At 47.7% G+C, this 13,547-nt stretch overlaps 1 long non-coding RNA gene across 2 annotated transcripts; it reads left to right on the forward strand.

Annotated features, from left to right (window-relative positions):
* Positions 1 to 3,710: 3,710 nt before the first annotated feature.
* On the forward strand, positions 3,711 to 8,823 carry LOC119106432 (uncharacterized). Of its 2 annotated transcripts, XR_005095141.1 has the most exons (4): positions 3,711 to 3,843; positions 5,531 to 5,601; positions 6,342 to 6,424; positions 8,479 to 8,823. It is a non-coding gene; the product is annotated as an uncharacterized LOC119106432 (long non-coding RNA). The 2 variants fall into 2 exon arrangements; XR_005095142.1 differs by lacking the exon at positions 6,342 to 6,424 and having other exon boundaries at positions 3,719 to 3,843.
* Positions 8,824 to 13,547: the final 4,724 nt, after the last annotated feature.

Here is a 13,547-nt window from a genome sequence, read left to right on the forward strand (position 1 = left end):
AGGGCAGGCCAACCCTGCATCCACCCTGACAACGCTCTCCCTAAGGGTTCAGGATGTGAATTCCAACTTCTCGGTGCGCGTCCCGGAATGCTGCGAGCCCGTCTAGCCCGCCGTATCTCATTTCCATCCAACGTTGCTGCTGTTGTTGCATGTTGTGCTCCTCTACACAGACTGTTTCTAAGCACTTCCGGTTAGGGGTCTTCAGGATAGATCACTGGTGAATGGGTAGCCCCATCCGTTTGTCGGGGGCAGGCTGGAAGCGCAATTCAGCAATAATTTTGTGGCTCTTGTGGAAGCCAACGCCATTTCCCAGCTGAAAATGTTTCATTGAATGTGCTAGGTCGAAAAATTTCGGCTTGTGACAATATTTATGTTTAAACTGGCCCGCAAAAAACAGCGTTTTTGCACCGCCATAGCGTTGGCACCATATGACTTAGTCCCATGATAACGTAACAGCAACGCTACCCAGAATGCAATAATGCGGGGCTTGTTTACAAACGTACTAGTATATCGACTTTGTCCAAAATTGTCATCCCGGAAAATGTTCGATGAAGAATGGAACGCTGAGAACTATAAGTAACACCAGGCCATGCAATATGACAATCTTTATCATCTTTGTATCATAAGCTGTGGTGACATCTTCAACGACCGGCGAGAAGAAGCGAAGCTGTCATCAAATTTGTCTAGAAAACATCCAAAATGTTCATTAATGCCAACACCGATGTGATGTTTAACAAAACATGTATAAGGAACATCCTGCTTTGCGTATGTTTATATGTATATATATATATATATATATATATATATATATATATATATATATGTATATACATAAGTGCATTATGCTTATCAAAGGACATGCGCTTAAGTCATGTATCAGATTTCACGCCAGGTAGTCGTCCAGAATTGACCAAGCTAAAGAGCCATTGTAGGTTAAGTCGATCGGATCTGTTATAGAAAATTAGCTTCAGTGCGTGCCCTCGCTCACTAGCGACAGCCTCATGGCGGGGCAATGCGAATACACCTTCAAAAAAAGTTATGTTTCAAAAACACTGCGACGCCAAATGCTCACATGCATCATATATATTTTCGTGATTGACAACGACAAGTTATTCAGATGCCTCTTTCAGTGAAAATGCCAGCATATCGTGCAATTTTCTGTTTCCTGTGAAGATTGTCTAGCCTCCAGAAAATCTAGCCGAATCATGACCGAAGTGACATAACGAGAGAGCATTAGGGGGAGAGGGGGTTGATGCGGCCCTACCCCCGGTGTTTTCAAGCTTATAAAGATAGAGCTTTCTTGCCGCCCGCGACCCGAGCCAGCCATAGATCGCCGTGGAGTGCTTAACACAAACTGCCGCTGCTCCGAAAGCAGAAAATCTAGGAGCACGTTTTGGTATCAAAACCAGTGTCATAATCACCACCTATCATTACGAAGCTTAAACGTCATGTTGTTGCTGCGTTGGGTATTGGCGACGATTTTTCGTGGAACGATATTCCTCATTTGGTGATAACTGCTACCATAGCGGGTAAAACAGAAAAAAAAACAATGCTTGCTTCCTTCCATATTTACTTGCTTCTAGCTTGACCTCGCGCTGACACAGTCCCATAAGACCAAGCCCCTTGCAACAAACTGTGATCTGTCCGTGGACTGGCGCCGAAAGGTCCCGATGCTCACGAAACTTTCCCCGCCCGAACAACTAGAATGTCTTCATTGACGCACCAGACTGTTCGCACGCGCTTGGCGTCAGGCGGGTTGGCGCGAATGAAAATGGCGCGAACGATAAGATAGTCGACCAAGGCAACCGATCGCTGTTATCGCGTAGGGCGAATTGCGTTGAACGCGTAGGACCGAAGGAAATATGACAAAGATACGGGTATGTAATTTGAATATGATCATAATAGTTTTCAATATGTTCAGCTCCTTCCATCATTTCGCTGATTTTTTTATAATGGATGTAGGAGCACACAGTGCGGTTACGGCAAGCCCAGTGTGTGTGAGGCATGCTGCACATGCTCTTGAAACGGGAAATGCAACAGTGTAGGCGTTGGGCAACAAGCAGCCGATGAGACATGGCAACACCAAGGCAAATGTCAGAACATCATGTCATTGTCGGTATTCAGCGGATACGTGGCGATTAGGCAGTAGTGTGGCGGCAGGTTCTGCCATTTAATTGTTTTTTTCCGCCATGTCATGCGGAGGCAGGCTTTCTTTCATGCACGTCTCGGTTAAAATGACAGCATACCGTGCGGTTGTGTTTCTTCTCACATGTTTCTAGTCTCCATAATATATTGCCTAGTTGTGAAAGGAGCTATATAACGGGAGACGTGTGTCACCAGAATTGGAGTGTGAATGCATGAATACATATCACGTAATGCTTAGAAATATGTGGTTGATGGTGATATTCCATCTGCATGTGTTATGTCGTACGCATGTGTAAGTACCCACTCTCGCTGTCTTACATACTGTTATTGCTACATTGGACATCGGCAATGATGTTTCGTGAAAAGATGATCCCTACTTTGTCAAAAATTGCAACCATGTGAGGCAAGATTGTTTGCTTACTTCAATATTTACTTGCTCCTTGTTTGATCTCACACTGAGCCCGCCCCCGAGAACCCACTCCCACGCGACAAGTCGTAATCTGTCTGGGGTACGGAGCTGGACAACTACGGCGCTTGGGAAATTCAAAGCTGGAAACGTCCCCGTCCGACCAATTATGAATGCCATTAGAACATTTTCATCCACGCGCCGAACTTCACGCGTTTGACAACAGCCCGGCTGGCGCGAATGAAAATGGCGCGAACGACCAGCTGATCGGGCAAGGGAACCGGTGGCCGTAACGTGTAAGTCAGAAGTCAGTGAATCAGACTTCGCATGAGGCCAAGGGAAATATCACCGCGATGCAGGTATGTACCTACATATGTATATATATCCGTGTGTGTGTGTGTGTGTGTGTGTGTGTGTGTGTGTGTGTGTGTGTGTGTGTGTGTGTGTGTGTGTGTGTGTGTGTGTGTGTGTGTGTGTGTGTGTGTGTGTGTGTGTGTGTGTGTGTGTGTGTGTGTGTGTGTGTGTGTGTGTGTGTGTGTGTGTGTGTGTGTGTGTGTGTGTGTGTGTGTGTGTGTGTGTGTGTGTGTGTGTGTGTGTGTGTGTGTGTGTGTGTGTGTGTGTGTGTGTGGTGTGTGTGTGTGTGTGTGTGTGTGTGTGTGTGTGTGTGTGTGTGTGTGTGTGTGTGTGTGTGTGTGTGTGTGTGTGTGTGTGTGTGCTCTTGTGTGCCGTGAAAACAGAGGACCAAATCCGGTTACACACCCAACAACCCGTCACTGCCGAGGTCCGGTATTCACTACCGAGGTCCAAATAGCCGGACCTCGGTTTTCAGAGGCCTTAAATGAGATATTTAGTCTTGTTTGAACATGTTTATTCGATTTTCAGCTGGTCCTCGAAAAACGCAATTATACGCATTTTTACTTCCGGTTGTGTAAAGTGTGTTATCTTGGACGAACTGCGCGCGTGTGTAAGTTTTTCAGGTGGCAAGGTCACGTGGAAGAGAATAGAGATGAATAAGGAAATGCAAAATCACGCTGCTCCATGATGTGGTCTCATCACTTGTAAGTTGTTTGCGTTTGGTATAAGCATTTAAATCACATTGAATCACGTTGAAACTGGTGATGAAAGATATAAATGTAAATTGTGTTAAGTCACATGGGATACGTAGCTCTATCGCCGCCATTGCGCGTTCTTGGAACGAGCGCGACGGTGACGTTGCGGTGTGCGGCCTCTCGGACGAGAAGACTGGGCTTACGTTGGATGCAAGTTATTGTCGTCCGGCAAGGTTTTAAAAAGTGAGTAGTAAATATTCGAAAGGGATTGGTGAACCCTGTTTACCGACAACTGTAGCTAATGGAGGACTGATCTGCCTTGATTGATTAGAGAATGGTGTGCTGATAAGGATAGTTGCTGAAGTGGCAAACATTGTGTTAGCTTTTGAAGGTGGTTGAAGAGATTGACTTCAGCAATATTATGCAATTGTCTGGGTAGGTTTATCACGCTAGACCAGACGTTTGTAAGGGGGATGCTTGCAGTTTTTCTCATGCATTTGCAGTGGGTGTTGTATTACATTTAAAAAATGTTGCCGTTAGGTACTTACAGACATGTTCCCCAACCCCCTAGAACAACACGTTTTTAGAGGCTTTGGGCACCAATTTAGCCTTGAAGGGGAAATCATTACAAACATAAGGTTTTCCATACATCGGAACCTTAGTGTGTGGTAGATACCAGAGCATAAAAGGGTGTGTGCCACATTTGTATGGGTTTCAATTGAAATTAGCCATCTTGAAGATCATTCAGTATGTTACACAGTCCTGCCATTCTTAAGCACCCTTCTAATTTTGTAAACCTTTCTAGTTTCTGATCTACACACCTGCAAAGGTGCGAATATTATTTCGTGGTGACTATTTCAAGGTCACCCAGGCACCCACAACGCGTAATGTCTTCAAATGCTGCCATTTCATTGGCCATGGGGCGATTAAGGCAAGCCATCATATGACCGTTGCGTCGTTCATATCCGGCTTTGTGAATACATTTTCAGACGTAACGGACCGTCGGTTGGCTCAAATCAATGTTGTGCAAGATTACGTAAGTTGTTCAGTGCATTAGCATTAGCAGAGGAGCATTTTTCACATAGCTAAGACAATATTAATAGCCTTATTCGTCGAAGAAAAACCGGGAGAATAAAGATATAGTTGAATTGATATTTCGGCAACATGCCTATATCGAAAAAGTAGCAGAAATAAATTCAAAATTGCCTGCTGGTGGCCCTACCCGATTTTTCAGCTTTTTTGGAAATAGAAAGCCAGTTTTTACAGGACACCAACTCTTAGAGGATTAAACAAAAAGTTATTGCTAGCCGTTACCACGATACGGTGCTTATCTAATAATTAGAATAGGCGACAATACGTGTACATGCAAACTAATTCAAGCAAGTAGGCGTCATGCATTACGCTTCGTTCAAACATACAAACGAGTTGAGGTTAACAGGTATCACAGTCGCGCATCAATTATACATGCAAGCGATTTCAACTGAACAGACATCGCATATCACGCGTCAGGCGTCACTTCACATGTTAACTATTTTAAGCTAGCACACATCGCATATAAAGGCACATATCATGTTCGCAAAATCGGCCAGGATGAGCTTTGTATGTTAAAATTTGGTCGCTGATTTTTTGCAAGAATAGATTAAATTTTTCCCTACCTGGGTGGCCCTCTGCTCTGTAGACGACTTTGGGCTCTAAAAGGGGCATAGGGTCCATACCTCCCTCGATTTCAGCCTGAGCATGTTTTGCCAAAAAATGGTCACCGAAAGGGGTATTCCCTGTTTTGTTTGAGTCTATGTCGGGAAGTCCATACGTCCCTCACGTTTAAGATACAATGAACACCTCCGGGGCGCTAAAAACAAAAAAAAATACTTACTTAGTCCTTAGTTAATCTCCACCCACTGAATAATTTTTAGCATTGTTGCTGTTTCAGGTGATGTTATAGCCACTGGACATTGAAGCGATTGAAGACCAGAAAGCCTTAGTGCGACCGGCTTGATTCAGGTCAGTTGATGTCAGGAAAGTCAAATTATTTAGGAAATGACTACTCTGAAGAGGGTGTGAATCATTTGTGACATGTAGAATTTGTTGTCATCAGCTCTAATCTAGCATTTCATGCATGCTTTTCTTTCTCTATCTACCCCATCACATTGTCCAACACTGCCAACACCACTGCATCGTCCGACCCCCACAAATATGCCACTACACTGCCTGGCTCCACCATCCCTATCAGTGCCTTAACCAGTAGGATGTCATTACAGTGCATGACACCATGCACCCCACCACAATGTCTGGGTCTACCCATCCCACCATGGTGTCTGACCCCTCCAGCTCCATGCGAGTGTCGGCTCCATGCAGCTGACCCCATTGCCCTGCCAGTTTCACCAGTGTCTGATCCTGCCAACACCACCAATGTCTGCCTCCCCCCCTACCACTGTGTGACCATAACAGCTCCTGCATGGTGCGTGACCTCAGTGTAACGCCATTTTGGTATCTCATTCCACCATCCTCATCGCTGGTCTACGCAAGCACGTGTCGACTGTACCAGCCCCACTTTATTCTGCAACCAACGCCACCACCACCTGCACCAACACCACTAACATATCGCGGCCTGCAATTATGTAGGTACACCCGCATCCGCGTTATTGAATGGTCTTGTCAACATTTAGTGCTCCTTCTCTGTGGCACCACCGGTGCATGGCGTCATTCTTTAATGAAACATGCAAAAACATTTTTGTTCTCAGGTGGCTTATATGTATACCATTGGGAGAGTTAAAGAAGTTTAGTCCTCTAAAAGAAGTCCTCCGGAAAGTTTACTGCAACAAAGGTAACTCAGGCTATATTTGGGATGCTTAAGGACTTACGCGCAACAGCATTTTCATATGCTATTTGCAATATGGAGCATGATATTCTTCGGGAAGGACAGGTTTTGGGGCGTTCGGGTCAAGAGTTCGAGCTCATGGGTCCTCGAGAATATTTACCACGGGCACGGCTACCCGAAGAAAAATGAGAAGCATTGGCGATGGTGGAAATAGGCCTCGCAAGCAGTTTCCCTGCCAAATTCGAACAGGTGGGGTGCAGAAGTTGCTTTAAAAAGTTTTTAGTCACTGGCAGTCTCGGTCTTTTCATTGTATGTGAAATGTGTATGGCTTAGGGTGTTTGCTGCAACATAGTTTCTTTAATTATTTCCTATGAATGGGACGATTGAACCAAGCCTTGGATCATTACTATATGTTGTTTTACGCATTTTACGACGGGATCAATGATATATATATATATATATATATATATATATATATATCTATCTATCTATCTATATCTATATCTATATCTATATATACACATATATAGATATATATATATACATATATATATACATACATATAATATATATATATATATATATATATATATATATAATATACATCACCAACGCCGGTTTGTTTGCGCGGAAATCACCGACGCTTTCATGAGCGTGGGGTCCGGCCGCTCACTGAACATAGCTTGTGGTAGCGGGTTTGGCTGCCACATCCGGCTCCGGGCCATAACGGTGTTGCCAAAAACCCATCGAGGGGACACTAAGCATGGTTCTGGTCTGCGCACTCCGGGCAGACCAAAATGCCTGCGAAGAGACCTCGTCTGCGGGGGCTAGACAGACGAGTGTCTCGCAATGGCGTGGAGAAGCCCATCCGCAGCAAGGAGGGGTGTCGGTCTTCCAGCGTGTCACGTTGTCAAAAACAGTTACGGCCGTTGGTGTGCATTGGGGCTGCCTCCCATCTGTTTCGCGGCCAGCATCACGGTGTGACGTCGGATAGTTTCAAATGCGATGGTCAGGTCAGCGGTTTGGTTGTCTGGTCTTTTTGTAATTTTTGTTGATGCATTCACATATAGCGTGCAATCACACTCACAATACGCACTCGATCCAAAATCATAAATCAAATATATCATAATGTTTGCATCATGGCGCACACTACCTTCATCCTGCACTACCCGCGATATGGCAGTGATCAGAAAACTGTCCACTCTTACCAACCAGCCAGTAGACATACACTTGGGCTAGGGGGGCGTACTCGCCCGGGGGCTGGGATGACGGTCTGTGGGCCACCGCCGCCTGTCTGTCGTAGTTTCGTCATTTCTTATTGATGCATTGTTTGAGCTTAGAGGCAATAAGCTTTTTACCACAACTCGTTTCGGTTATGCCTCGCTGTCTTACGACTGTTAACCGTATGGCGTGCATGAACAGCATGGACATTGACAGGGCGTAGTAAGCCTAGGACATCAGGGCATGGACTCGCAATTGCCGCATGCGGTCAGCGATGATACTGGAACTGTTTGCTCTTCTCTAAATCGATTCCCATCGCAGCTGTGCGTGCGTGGCTACAGGAATGAAGACAGGCACGCCATAGTTTGCCAACGGGACGCGCGTACCATGCATGAGGGCCGTCCGAATCACGGTAGCTGCTGATCGCGTTGACGATGAATGTTGGCGACTCTGCTGTTGTTGGCCTAATTTCAGGTTAAGTTCGGCTGCGTGGCTAGAGCTTAGTACGATTTATTGTTGTCCCCCTCTCTCCGCCCCCATCGCCGCCCCATCACTTCCTTCCTTCTTGACGGCAGTGCATGTGCTCTAACAAGATGGGTAATATGTACGCGGACGGGAGGCATGTGGCCTCCGATATTCGTTCACGGATTTGCTGTGAACTGGAAAGCTATCTTTCCGGACACGACTATTGCACAGCTATTTTAATCCCACCACCCGTGAGCCATCAGCGTGGTGCATGCCCACGCTTCTGAACACAAGCATAACTTTCTTTCACGTGGGGGTCACAATCCTGTCCTGAACTGAAATTTCTCATATCTCACCCGTTTTCGACTTTCCAGATTACTCCCGAGAGCGACACTCGTTAAGGATGCGAGTATTTGAAGTTCCGCTTTCAAGCATTGGACGGCCTGCAAATTACCATTGGAGCCAAACTGTATGCATTTTCTAGATGATCTTAAATACAGAGCGGTATTCTAAAGATGTAGTTGTGCAGTGTGTAGTTCGTAGATTACGAAACAACGGAGCGAGAATACAGTTGGCGTTCCGTTTTGGGTCAGTTATTTTGTTTTCCTTTTTCCATGTTTTAAAGTCGCTGTGCTTTATGCTCAGGATCGAAGCAAAATGTACAGGAGTAGGCTGCGATGTGATGCGTGTTGTATAAAACCAATAAACCAAAAATGGCATCTCTGTCTGCAAAGGGAAAAATCTGGACGAAGTCGACTACCTCAACAGCGCACCAATGGCAGAAGAGGACGGTCCGGAGTACATAGGTTAAGACGATTGTGTGGTGGAGGTCGCAAATGTCCTACCTGGACAAAAAGCCAAGAGGGGAAGGGAGACTTGTTTTCGTAGGAGACATCTTCACATCGAGAGACTAACAATGACGCTCAGGAAAAAAACACCACTGGCAAAAAAGACGTATTGCCTGGTGCAATGCGGAAAAGGCAGCTGTGATGAGGCAGCTTGGCATGTTTGTTAGCCACATGGAGGTTTCTGGCCAAGCTGCATGCTTACGTGCCCTGTCAGCAGAAAATGCTCTGTCCTAGCGCTCATGGAGAGATGTTAAATCCATGTCCATAACGTGATTGTTAGAGCACGTCGTAAGGCGAAATGAGTCTCAGTGACTTACACATTAGATGTCGACTTCGTTCACGTTTGGATGATGCTCGCTAGTAAATTTCGCAACGACAAAAACGATCTCCTTGTTGTTGCTCCCGTTTATAGTAGCAATCTGTGTAGGTGGAGCTGATGAACGGTGAAAAAGCAGTGCTCACCAAGGGCAGTGTGGCGAGATTTGCAATTCTGGGCGGAAGATGACACCTAAGCACGGAAATAGACCCACCCCATTGGTAAAAACGCGTTATACCTGAATGTCAGTTTGGAAGCAAATTAGGTGTGTCATTCTCCTGTCGCATCTTTCCAATACAGGATTCAATGCAAATGCTTCTTTCTCTACGTCATTTTTGAGATCCGTTGGCAAATCTGACACCACTACACTTAACCAAAGCACACTTGTTTACATTGGGAAGTGGTGGGCCACAGGGGCCTTTGACTAGTTTTTGAAGACTGGAATGGGCGCGTGGGCGTCGAGCACGAAATCTCGCATCAGCCAAACAGCCGACATGTTTATGAGGCAGCTCGTTTGGCTTCAGTGACTGACTGCAATGACTGTAACGACTGACTCATTGATTTTAGTGTTGCACGGTCCTCCTTCCTCGGTCAGCAGCTGATTGCTACATCCCGCCGCACCATGGATTGCACTTGTATGAAGAAAGTGCATATGCGTAATTGACACGTATATAAAAACCCAACACATACGCAAGCCGTGGGAAAGGCACATTTAACAGGTAGCATGAGCACGTGACTCACAGTTACACCAACAGCGAACCATTCACCCACACTCAGTCGCATAAGAGGCCATCATTAAGTAGACCGCTGCATTGACGCCGGCACAAGCCGTATCCCAAAAACGGGCCACAAACTGTGCACCCCACCAATGGAGGCCGCCGCGCACTCGCGCCGCCAGTCACATCCACAGCATCAGAGGCTGTGTGCTGTCGCCCTAAGACACCGGGGTTCGCGAGCAGGGTCGAGCAACATGGGGCTTTGTATACTGACTGGAACACCGACAGTGTAGAAGAGACTGTCGGAGTCACCTGCGAATGAGATGAACGGCGGCTGCCCGCCGAAGCACCTGAAACTGCAGTAGCTCGGTCAGCAGATAAGCAGTTCCAGCAGCCCCTCGAGTCAATTTTTCCACCGCTGTCTGGGGCGTCGCCTCCGTTGCCCGCTCCTCAGCCCCGGCCGCCCTCTGCTGCAACCGTTGCAACAGCAGAAGCTTCGGGAAAACCGCCGTCGAGTAGTGTGCCGCCGACCGGGTCATTGATGATGCTTTAGCACTGTTAGCACTATTAGTACTAAAGGGTCATGGAAACCCAAAAGGCGTTGGTTGCCCTTTCTCCTACTCTAATCGGGCCGTTGGGGACGGAAAACATTTAGTGTCCCGGGTGTCCAGCCGTCGGGGCAAACACTCATCGGGTAGTTTAATGAACTGCAGTCATTTGTTATTCGGTCCGAGGCGATTCCACAACATGGAGCCAATGTCGTATGGAGGTCGATGGAGCCAAAATTCGTTGGTGATATCAACCGGCCTGGGGAGGGCTTTTTCATGAAGAGTGTTCAGCAGGTATTAACATGGCGTATGCTGCTATTTATCCGACTTGATTTAGACTTCAACGGGACGACCGGAAAGTGCACCATGATAAAATAGAGTAAAACGATTGTTATATTATAGATGAATGATTTAAGCAGCAGAAAGCCTACGATCCGCCGTTATTTGCCTATATCTGAACGCAAACCAACAGCCTGACGCGCAAGCAGGAGCGCAGGGAGGGAAGGCCACAGGGGGCACGTTCCCCCTGCCTAAGGTTTCAGGGGACCCGAAGGGCCTCGGGATTTACGATTAAGGGCCTGATTGAGGGCCCAAAGGCCAGAAAGGTCGGCTGGAAGACTATTCAGGAGCCCCGCCGGCACAATGGGGCACTCCAATGCCAGCGATATTTTGTTTGGGGGGGGGGGGGGGGCTTTCACTATTGGGGAGCCCTTTATCAACCTGTGCGTGCCCCTGGCCCATTGCCAAGGCTCTGGCTCGCGCGCTTGTGCACAAGATAGCATATTGATATCTGGCCGTGTTTGGTTTGTCGCCGTCAGTCTTTCAAAGGTGGCCGCGACACTGGTTTATGAGATGGTCGTTGCCTCGCTGATTAATTAACATGTTGGTTTCAAGCGATACATTTGTCGACAAATATCCAAACAGACTGTTCGACATCGTCTCTCACCGGTAAAGGGGCCCTCAGTTTCCCAGCAACCCCAAGGAGTCCTTCTGAATGATGTTCGAGGCCCCCGACCTGAGAGCCTTTGTCCCTTTGTCCTTAATTTCCAAGTGCAACTCCCGGTCCTCAATACACAGCTGAATATGACAGAAAGTCACACACGGTCCTCTGTTATCACTATGTCCTCGGTATTTTCAATTGCCAGTGTAAGCTAAAGATGGCAGCTTTACCCCTCGAACGACCCATCCTGTTCTTAAACAGCCAAATGGCTGCATGGCCTTCCAATTTGGCTGCGATGCCGCCATTCGTTCGGGTTTCTCGGTAGTGACGGCTGAGTCAGGTGTCCCGTAAAGCACGGCACACAAGTATGTGTGTGTGTGTGTGTGTGTGTGTGTGTGTGTGTGCGTGTGCGTGTGCGTGTGCGTGTGCGTGTGCGTGTGCGTGTGCGTGTGCGTGTGCGTGTGCGTGTGCGTGTGCGTGTGCGTGTGCGTGTGCGTGTGCGTGTGCGTGTGCGTGTGCGTGTGCGTGTGCGTGTGCGTGTGCGTGTGCGTGTTCGTGTGCGTGTGCGTGTGCGTGTGCGTGTGCGTGTGCGTGTGCGTGTGCGTGTGCGTGTGCGTGTGCGTGTGCGTTTGCGTGTGGTGTGTGTGTGTGTGTGTGGTGTGTGTGTGTGTGTGTGTGTGTGTGTGATGGATGTGATAACAAAATATTGAGTTCGTTTCATTTTTTTGCTACGTCTTTGGTAATGGGGTAGGTACATCGTGTGCTCGGGCAAGGGCAGCAGAGAGCACTTTGGACGGTGCGTATTGCAAATGCTCTGGAACGGGAAGAGCCATGGAGTATGCAAAAGGCGTCCAGCAGCGGGTCGTATGTAGCAACACAGCGTGCGTATCAGTTCGCGTGCTGAACCGCTGGTAGGTACGTGTTCACTTGAAGGAAACATGCGCGTAGAGCCTGCGTGGGGAGAGTTTATAGGTAGCATGGCCCAGTACACATGTCTCGTGAGAAGGAGGCGCCAACTACATAGGATGTGCAAACAACACTTTTCGGAACATAGAATTGGGTTTTGCAGTCATTAACACAACACGGCATATGCTCAGATCCACACCAAAGTGACATAAATGGGGCTTACGGGTGGAGCCGAATGACGAATTAGGAAGAAAGAACGGGCCACGCTTTGAGGCGATGAGGCGATAAGGTGTGTCTTGTCAACCGACCTTGACCAATAGCGTATCCAGAGTGGTAGGGGGAGGGGGTGCGATGGGCTATGGCCTCTGTCCCTTGAGGCGAGGGGGCAACAAAATGTCATTGTGAAGGGGCAGCAAAATCTTCATTTCGGATCCACCCAACCTTTATCTTCAAAAGACCCCAAAATTCCACGGGCACCACCAATGACCACAAATATTTACTTTCGATAGGCACTGAAATTTGGGAACACCATAACCGGCCCAAAACCTTCATTTTCTACAGACACCAAATTTCAGTGATACAGTATTGTGCTTCCGACCCTGACGAAATCCTGGATTGGCCCCTTTGGCGAGGAAGCACCAAAATGATCAGTTTGGGGCACCATAACTGTAATTTTGCGGCACCATAACCTTTAATTTAAAGAGCCCCTCTGGCGGCCCCTCTGAAAAAGCCCCTCACTTCGGTTCACTCACCTCACTTCACTTCGGTCACACAATCGGCCCTTTGTGGGACTGATGCCCATTCTTCAAGCATGAACAAGGTCTGGGCCCACGAATGACGTTCAGAAGACCTCGCGAGTCGCATTGGTCGGGGTCCCCTTGTCGAACAGGATGTCCTCAGACCACAGTGCATACATAATAGGAAATTCTGTGCTGCTTGAGCCGGCCGGAGGCCCATTTGGTACCCATCACAGCCCACCACAGACCTTCTCCGTTGGTTCGGGCCCTCTGGAACGACAGAAGATTGATAGCAGTGAAAGGGTGCATAATGAGCCAATGAGACGGAAGAAGGGCTCCGATTCTCACAGGAGGCCCCAGTAACAACTGGGAGCCCTCTACCCCGCTTCGACCAGTGACTCGTTGGGGGAACTGGGCCCCCTGTGCAAATTA

The sequence above is a fragment of the Pollicipes pollicipes genome, unplaced genomic scaffold (assembly GCF_011947565.3).
Source record: "Pollicipes pollicipes isolate AB1234 unplaced genomic scaffold, Ppol_2.1 Scaffold_6138;HRSCAF=7277_pilon_pilon_pilon, whole genome shotgun sequence".
In the NCBI taxonomy this organism is placed as follows: Eukaryota; Metazoa; Arthropoda; class Thecostraca; order Pollicipedomorpha; family Pollicipedidae; genus Pollicipes; species Pollicipes pollicipes.